Source organism: Phodopus roborovskii, unplaced genomic scaffold (assembly GCF_943737965.1).
Source record: "Phodopus roborovskii unplaced genomic scaffold, PHOROB, whole genome shotgun sequence".
NCBI lineage: Eukaryota > Metazoa > Chordata > Mammalia > Rodentia > Cricetidae > Phodopus > Phodopus roborovskii.
The window spans coordinates 35,621-44,525 of record NW_026126284.1 but is presented as its reverse complement, the minus strand read 5'-3'; positions in this window follow the sequence as shown (position 1 = coordinate 44,525).

The following is an 8,905-nucleotide window of genomic DNA, read 5'->3' as shown; positions in this document are numbered from 1 at the left end:
CTACCAAGGAACTCCTATAGCTGATAAACATCTTCAGCAAACTAGCAGGGTACAAGATAAACTCAAAAAAATCAGTAGCCCTACTTTTTTCAGACAACAATAAATTGAGAAGGAAATCAGAGAAACATAACACTTTACAATAGCCAGAAACAACATAAAGTATCTTGGAGGAACACTTCCCAAACAAATAAAAGACTCATATAATAAAGATTTGTGGCTTTAAAGAAAGAAATTAAAGAAGAAACCAGAATATGGAAAGATCTCCCATGCTCTTGAATAGGTAGGATAAATATAGTAAAAATGGCAATCTTGCCAAAAGCAATCTAGAGATTCAATGCAATCTCCATTAAAAACCCACCACAATTCATCACTGACCTTGAAAGGATAATATTCAACTTTTTATGGAAAAACAAAAGACCCAGCATAGCCAAAAGAGCCCTGTGCAATAAAAGAATTTCAAAGGCATCACCATCCCTGACTTTAAGCCCTACTACAGAGCTATACTCCTGAAAACAGCCTGGAATTGCCAAAAAAAAAAAAAAAAAAAAAAAAAAAAAAAACAGGTAGAACATGGAATGGATTTCAAAAACCTGATACAAACCCACATACGTATGAAAACCTGATTTTCTACAAAACATATAAAATAATACAATGGGATGAGGAAATCATCTTCAACAAATGGTGCTGGCACATTTGGATGATGATGTTTAGAAGACTGTAGATAGACCCAAGTCTGTAGTCATACACAAAACTATGGTCCAAATGGATCAAAGTCCTCAACATCAATCCAACCACACTGAACCTCTTAGAAGAGAAAGTAGGAGGTACCCTTGAACAAATTGTTATAGGAGACCACTTCCTGAACATAACTCCAGGGGCACAGACACTGAGAGCAACAATTAATAAATGGGACCTCTTCAAACTTAGAAGGTTCTGTAAGGCAAAGGACACAGTGGAAAGACAAAATGGCAGGCCACAGACTGGGAAAATATTTTATGTAAGGAGTAAGGTTTTTCTGCCCGCCACGGGTCTGGTCCTGCCATCACGCCAGCACCAATTAACACACAGAGACTCTGTATTTGACATAATGCTATTGGCCTGGTACTAGTTTCTTATCTGCTAGCTCTGTCTTAAGCATTAACCCATTTCTGCTGATCTATGTATGTTCATGTGGTCTTCTTACTGAGGAGCATACTGGCATTCTGCTTTCTCCAGACTCTCCATGCTGACTCCTCCTTCCAACTTCCTCTTTCCTCCTTGTCTCTTAGTCCCTCCTATCTTCCTTTCCTATTGGCCAACATTTACAGAATGGCATCTCCCATCAATTTTCACCAATACTACATCAGACAATGGGCTGATCTCCAAAATATACAAACAACTCAAAAAACTAATCAACAAAACACCAAACAGCCCTATTAAAAATGGGGTATAGACCAGCAGAGGAACTAGGATACAAGGTGTATTCTAAGAGATTCATATAAAGTCCCTCACAGAACCAGGAAGGGACAAGTCCCCCAGAGCTCAGGGGAAGTGGGGGGGCAGCGAATGGAGAGAGTAGTAGGAGAAAACGAGGGGGAGGAAAGGAAAACATGTGCGACCAGGAAGATTGAGCCTGGTTTGGAATAGAAGACAGGAAAGAGAGACACAAAGAGAGAGAGAGAACATAAAAGAGGGAGCCAATATTGGTTTGAAGATAAAATTGAACACAAAGAAAAGTCTAGAGAACTACAAGACTGCTCCCAACTAACAATTTGAGCTTCCTTGGAAAGGCTACCATAAATGCCCTTCCCAGAGGGTGAGGGAGTGTGAGAGCAACAACTAACTTATCCATGGAGCCCTCAATTAATGCCTGTTGGAAACAGGAGCAAATACCCATACATAAAAACTAAGTCAAAGTAGAACCCAGATGCATGTCGAGAGGACAAGACCAGGTGGCAGAAACACATAGAGACAGCTTACATGAACAAGGAGCAGCTAACGGGCCACCAGACTGATAGCTGGGAAGCCAGCATGGCCGCCCTGAATATGGGTCTCAGCCAGAAGGACTGAGCAGTCTAAGGAACCTCAGACAGTGGAGCCAGGATGTATCCCTGGGACACAAAAGGACTTTGTAAACACATTCCCCAATGGAGTGATAACTGCCTTAATCTAGAGACAGGAGAGAAGCACTAGTCCCTACTTCACATGACCTGTCAGCTCTACATGATGCCAACTGGATGGCATTCCCCTACATATGGAATTGGGGTGGGGGGGATGGGAGGGTAGGGTAGTTAGAATGCATGTGAGAAGGCAGCGAGGGTTAAAATGAGGGAAGGAGGGAGGCGGAAGAAAGGGAGGAGGGAGGGATAGAGAACTGGGATTGACATGTAAAATAATAAATTAAATTTAAAAAAAAATGCTTTGACTCCAAAATTAAGTTCAAGGACATGTTACTGGGGAAAAGGATTTCTATTATTGTTTCCACAGAAAATGAAAAATTGTGCATTCCTTCCAGACTAATGTGGTTTGATCAAGCCAGACCACCTGATAGAGAATACCAGGTGATCCTACATTCAAAACAGGTGGACAAAGCAGCCTTACAGACTACATGCAGGATTTCTGCCTCTTCATAGAATCCCCCATGACAGTGCCTCTTACCAGCAGGAAGTAGTTTGGAAAGAACGACACCCAAATCCCCAAATATTGTCTATAAATGTTTGTTATTATTTAAATGGACTTGGTTATATAAAATGAAAAAAAAAAGAATAGAAGCGTTGATTGAAAAAAAAACTTTATAAAATCAAAAATAAAAATGGGGTACAGAACAAAAGAAATAATTCTCAATAGAGGAAACCAAAAAAGCTGAAAAATACTTAAGAAAATGTTCAACATCTTTAGCTATCAGGGAAATGCCAATCAAAACAACTTTGAGATACTATCTTACTACTGCCAGGATGGCTAAAATTAAAAACACCAAATGAAAACTTATAACAAAGAAGATGTGGAGAAAGGGAACATTCCTCCATTGCTGGTGGGAGTTCAAATTCATACAGCCATGTTGGAGATAAGTATGGTGGTTCCTCAGGAAAATGGGAATTAGTTTACCACGTGACCCAGCAATCCCCCCCCCCTTAGACATATACCCAAATGATCCATATCCCAGCAACAAAGACATCTGCTCAACTATGTTGATAGCAGCATTATTTGTAATAGCAAGAAACTGGAAACAACCTAGATGATCCTCAATTGAAGAATGGATAAGAAGATAGGATAAGGATAGGAAAGAAATTGTGACTAGGAAGATTGAGTCAGGGTAGGAATACAAGACAGAAGAGGGAGAGAGAGAGACTGAGAGTGAGTGAAAGAGAGAGAGGGAGACAGAAAGAGAGAGAGAATAAAAGAAGGAGCCAGTATTGGTTTGAAGAGAAAAGTGAATCTAAAGAAAGGTCTAGAGACCTACAAGACTGTTGCCAACTAACAATTTGAGCAACTGTGAAAAGGCTACCATAAATGCCCTTCCTGGATAGTGAGATCAACAACTAACTTATTCACCATCATGGAGCCCTCCTATAGTGCTGTTGGAAACAGAAGCAAACACCCAAACCTAAACACTGAGTTTAACGAGAATCCAGATGCAGATGGACAGAAGAAGACCAGGTTGTAGAAACACACAGAGACAGCTGACCTGAACAAGGAGCAAATAACAGGCACCCAGACTGATAGCTTGGAATCCAGAATGGTACTGACTCAGTCTTCTCTAAATATGGGTCTCAGCCAGAAGGACTGAGCAGTCTTAGGGACTGCAGACAGTGGAACCAGGATGTATTCCTCATGCACAAAAGGTCATTGCAGACACATCCCCCATGGAGGGTACTCCCTTAACCTAGAAACAGGAGAGAAGTCCTAGTCCCTACTTCAAATGACTTGACAGATCTACATGACTACACCTGGATGGCATTGTCATACATTTGGAATTGGGTTGGGAGCTGGGAGCAGAGGGTGGTAAGGGTGCATGTGAGGGGGAATAGCGTGTAAATGGGTGGGAGGGAGGGAGAGAGAGGGAAATGGGATCGACATGTGAAATAAAAAATAAATAAGTAAATTAAAAAATAAAATAAGTACCCCCAGGCCAGAATCTTACAGGCTGCTGGTAATACAGAACACCAGTGTAAACAGCACCAGGCTCCTCCTGGTACAGAAGTCCTAAGCCATGCTCATCCTGGATACATGCTGGGTTGCTGAAGGCCTAGGTGCATTGGGCCACCTGGTGGGCAGTCAGAGAGGAGAGGAGGGTTCTGAATCCCTAGGGGCTAATGACAGAACCAGCCCCTCGCCCAGCCCTCCTCTCCTCAGGTGGCAGTGACTGTGACCTTAGGGAAAGGGGTGAGGGTGAGAGTGGGGAGGAGGAGGATGAGGGGTGTTGGGGAGAACAGCTTTGGTAAAGATTTTTGTGTCAACTAAAAAAAATAAAAATAACAAAATATATGGTAATTACAAGTGATGGCTATGTGCAGACTTGTTACAATCAGTCTGAAGCAAAGAAGACAAAATAAGATAACAGTGGTCTAGTAGACAGGTCAAGTGGCCTGCAGATTTATAGGTCAATGCAACTCATCAAAGCAGAACAGAGAACATCAGAAGGAACTTCAGGTGTTATGAGTATGATTCCATTTCTCTGGGCAATAAAAGGTAGAACAGGAAAAAGGATTGGCAAGATCCAGAAGAGTGGAAAAGAGATAAAAATAAAATTATAATACTGAAAGATAACATAAAAGAAGATCTGGTGTAACCCACAAAATCCATAAAAGGAGCCAACAGTTAAGAGAGCAGAGGGTGCAGAGAGGCTCAGGGGAAAGCACCAATGTAAGAAGGTAGAGTCAGGAATTAAATAAATAAATAAGATTTCACTTCAGGCATGCATATCTGGGTAAGAGTCACTGATAAGAAAAAAGAAAAAGAGAAAAGGAGAGACATTTCTACGCTAGGGATGTCTGAGAAAATCGAGAGAGACTAAAGGTAATGTAAAAAGTTATGGAGGTTCAAAGAAAAGTCGTCAAATGTCGAGAAAGATGTAAACTGTTTGCTGTGGGCTCTCATATCTACAAATACAAACTTAAGATTAGTAATATGAGTTAAAATTTTTGACCATACCAGGTTAATGGTTTAAAAGTTCTGTTTATTTCTCTCAAGAAAAATATATGTACTTGCTAAAAAGTTCTATCAGTGTTTCCTGTTAGAAACCTGTTTATTGCAAGAATAGAGCTAAAACAAAAATGGTTTAAACATTTTTTGCTGTCTAATGATAACAGCCCCCAGCTCAAAATTTACCTCTGAGCACTGGTCATTAAATTCAGATTATCAGAAAATCAGATGTCCTTTTAATGTAGATGACATTAATTCTGTTTTATGTTGAAAGCTGTTAAAAATTGAAACTAGTTAAAACGTTACAATTATAAACACTGGAAATTAACATAAACTTAACAGGCACCAAGGTGACAATGGGTTTAAAGACATAAAGGGTGCTAAAATTATTTGATATTATAAGAAGCCATTACAGGATGTTTAATTGTTTTATAAAACAGTTTTTAAATGTTTAAATTCAGAAGGTTGCATTATATTTGTGCTTTATTACATTGTTAATATTTGTACTTAAATTAAAGGGCTAAAATTTAAGATCATAGCCATAAACTGTATATACTAACCAAAAGTTGAGAAGCTCATTTTTTTTTTATGATACAGAGGGCAATCCATCCTTGTTTTTGCTAAATTTGGTAAGCATAAGTTATTTAGATAAACTGAATCACATAGCTGTTTTATGTTTCCCTAAAAGGAGTTTCAAATTAAAATCAGTATTTTTAAAGCTAAAACTGACAATGCAAAGTTCTAGTTTTATAAAATCTGGTAACTATTATAAAATGTTAAGAAACACAAGTTACCAGCCATCCTTATAGATTAACTTTTGGTTATAGTCAAACTAAGTAGTAATGATTAATAACAGGAATAAACCTCACTCTGTCTCCTATACATATTCTAAAAGTTTAAGCTTAAATCGAGTAACTGAAAACCAAGTTGTCTATTAAGATCTACCTAGAAAGACTTCTAATACTACAGAGATCTGTAGAATAAGACATTTAAATATTAACTAAAAAACTGTAATAATTTCAGACAAAGAATCACAGAATCTAACAATGACCAAAGAAAGGTCTCTAAAGAACATTGTGGGGCAGCATATATTGTGATAACACTGACCAGGGAGCAAGATGCTGAAACACAATGCCTGCAGCATGATAGGACCCAGCTCGGACTGTGTAGAGGCTGCAGGGTACTGGAAAATTGTCTGCACCTTTGCCTAGACAAAATAAGTTCAGACTTTTCCAATTCCAGGTTCCACAGGGGAAAAAAAAAAACCTCTCACATTATGTACTTGGTAAAATATTTCTCCCCTCAATGCCATAGAAAATTGGATATGGCTAAGAATATAAGGAATGGTCCCTGTGATTTTTTTAATAGATTCAAAAGTAACATATAGTTTATCCTTCTCAGATCTCTAATTCTATTGATGGCTTGGCTAACCAAAACTTTGTGAGCTTGGCAATAAAGGCAGCCTTGATATGGCTCCTAAATAAGAATTTAAAAATATAAAGATATATAAGTCTTTTTTGAACATTTATTTATTAATTATGCATACAGTGTTCTGCCTGCATACATGTCTGCACACCCAAAGAGGATACCACATCACATTACAAATGTTTGTGAGCCACAATGTAGTTGCTGGGGATTGAACTCAGGACTTCTAGAAGAGCAGCCAGTACTCTTAACCTCTGCCACATCTCTCTAGCCCAAGACATATACTTCTTAAAGATATAAAAAATTAATTTACAATATAAAAATTCAGAGCTTAACTTTTAATCAAGTTCTGATAAGCTAATAGAGCAGGGACTCCCAGCTGTTTAGTCACAAACTCAAAGTTTTATGATTTATATTGGGTGTCATCAAAGTGTAAATATGAAGGGTGTTTCATTAGGCCAAAGGCACCACTGACCAATCTATACATGGATCGCTCTTGACAGAAGAAAAAGCTTCTAATCCAAATCTGTAAATTTTGCTAGAACTCAAAGGCATAAGTTCATTCCTGCTGTTTTATAGATACCCAAAACCTACTTTTTCTACAAATTGGATTTCAGCACAGATTGGTGATGATAATATATCTAAAACTTTTATGTCCTTTTATATAACACAGTTCATATAGGCTTCAGAGGAACAAATGTCATAAAGCTTTTATCCACTTCTTACAGGTCAAAAGGACTGCAGATAAATACAGCCATCCTGAGGATGGAATTTTCTCCCTGGTCTTGCTGTCTTTCTTGATCACCAAAGGTAAGGAACTAAGAGTTCCAATTAAATATATACATTTTAACCTTTGTTCCCAGTTTAAACATGTCTCAGACGATTTGTGCTTCTGGCAGATGAGTATCAGTTGCTGACTACAGCCTGCTCCTCTATAGTGCTCTCCCTACTTACTGTGAACCAGCCCAGCCAAGGTGAATCTTCAACAGTGTCTACAAACTGATGCCTCTGATTAATGGTCCATTTCCTGAATCCCCCTTCCTTTTGTTGGTATTGTCTAGCATTTTAGCCTACTTGCAGCTAAGAAAACACTGCAAAAATAAGCAGGAAGTAGTACAGGCATGTCCCTGGCACAACAGTGTTTTGATTTTCAAATAGTTGTCACCTGGAGTTCTATAGCCTATAAAGCCTCCTTGAGCAGCTTGTTACTATTATGCCTACTGGTTTCCTCAACTTCCAAGGAAGTTGGAACTCCTGGCTGCAAAAGCAAAAGGATTTTACTGGTAAAAATCAAACCAGCTGGGACCTCACTCTGTCAGAAAAGTAAGGTAGTGGCTTAAAATTGTGAGGGGTTTATAACAGGGTAAACAGAAAGGGAAACTTGAGACCACTAATCTCAGTTCACAAAGTTTCCAAGATACAGGCAGTTCATAGAGTACAAATTTATTTACAAGGTCATCATGGAACTAAGTTAATATTATCCATCATTTGTTTAGGCAAGATTGATAAGCACACCTGAAAGGTTGGGTTTTTTTTCTTTGTTTTTACTTCTTCTCCTGAAAACAGGATGTGGATTCTGTACTCTGTAGTCAGGGATTTATCTATTGGCAGAAATTCTTGTTCTCATTATTTTTTCCTTCTTGCAATAAGCCCTAATTTTATAACTTTTAGTTATTAATTTTTCCATCACATTACCTCTTTGCAACAAACATTAGAGGCCCAATTTTTGGGCCTCCAATAGGTAAAAGACTTCTGGTGTTTTTTGGTGTACAGGTTACTCACATTGCCTCCTATGTTTAGGAGTTTACTTTTGTTTACTTTTGATATAGCATCTCAACCAGGGAAAAGGTGAAATGTATTCTTTTCCTGTACTACTTCCTGCTTACCTGTGCAGTGTTTTTTTGGGCATGAGATGGCTAAAATGCTATATAAAACCAAAAAAAAAAAAAAAAAAAAAAGGAGAAAAAGGAGGGGACTTCAGCAAATTGCACATTTATCAGAGGCATTAGTTTATAGACCCTGTTGAAGATTCACATTGGCTTGCTGGTTCACAGTAAGAGCAGTATTTAGGAACAGAATGTAGTCAGTAACTGATGCTCATCTGCCAGAAGCACAAATCTGCTGAGACATGGTTAAATTGGGAACATAAGTTTGAGATATATTATCATCACCACTCTGTACTGAAATCTATATTGTAGAAAAAGTAGATATTGGGTATCTGTAAAACAGCAGGAATGTACTTATGCCTTTGAGTCCTAGCAAAAACTACAGATTTGGGTTACAAACTTGTACATTTTTCTTCTGTCAAGAGAGATCCATGTATAGATTGGTCAGTGGTGCCTTAGGCCTGATGAAATAT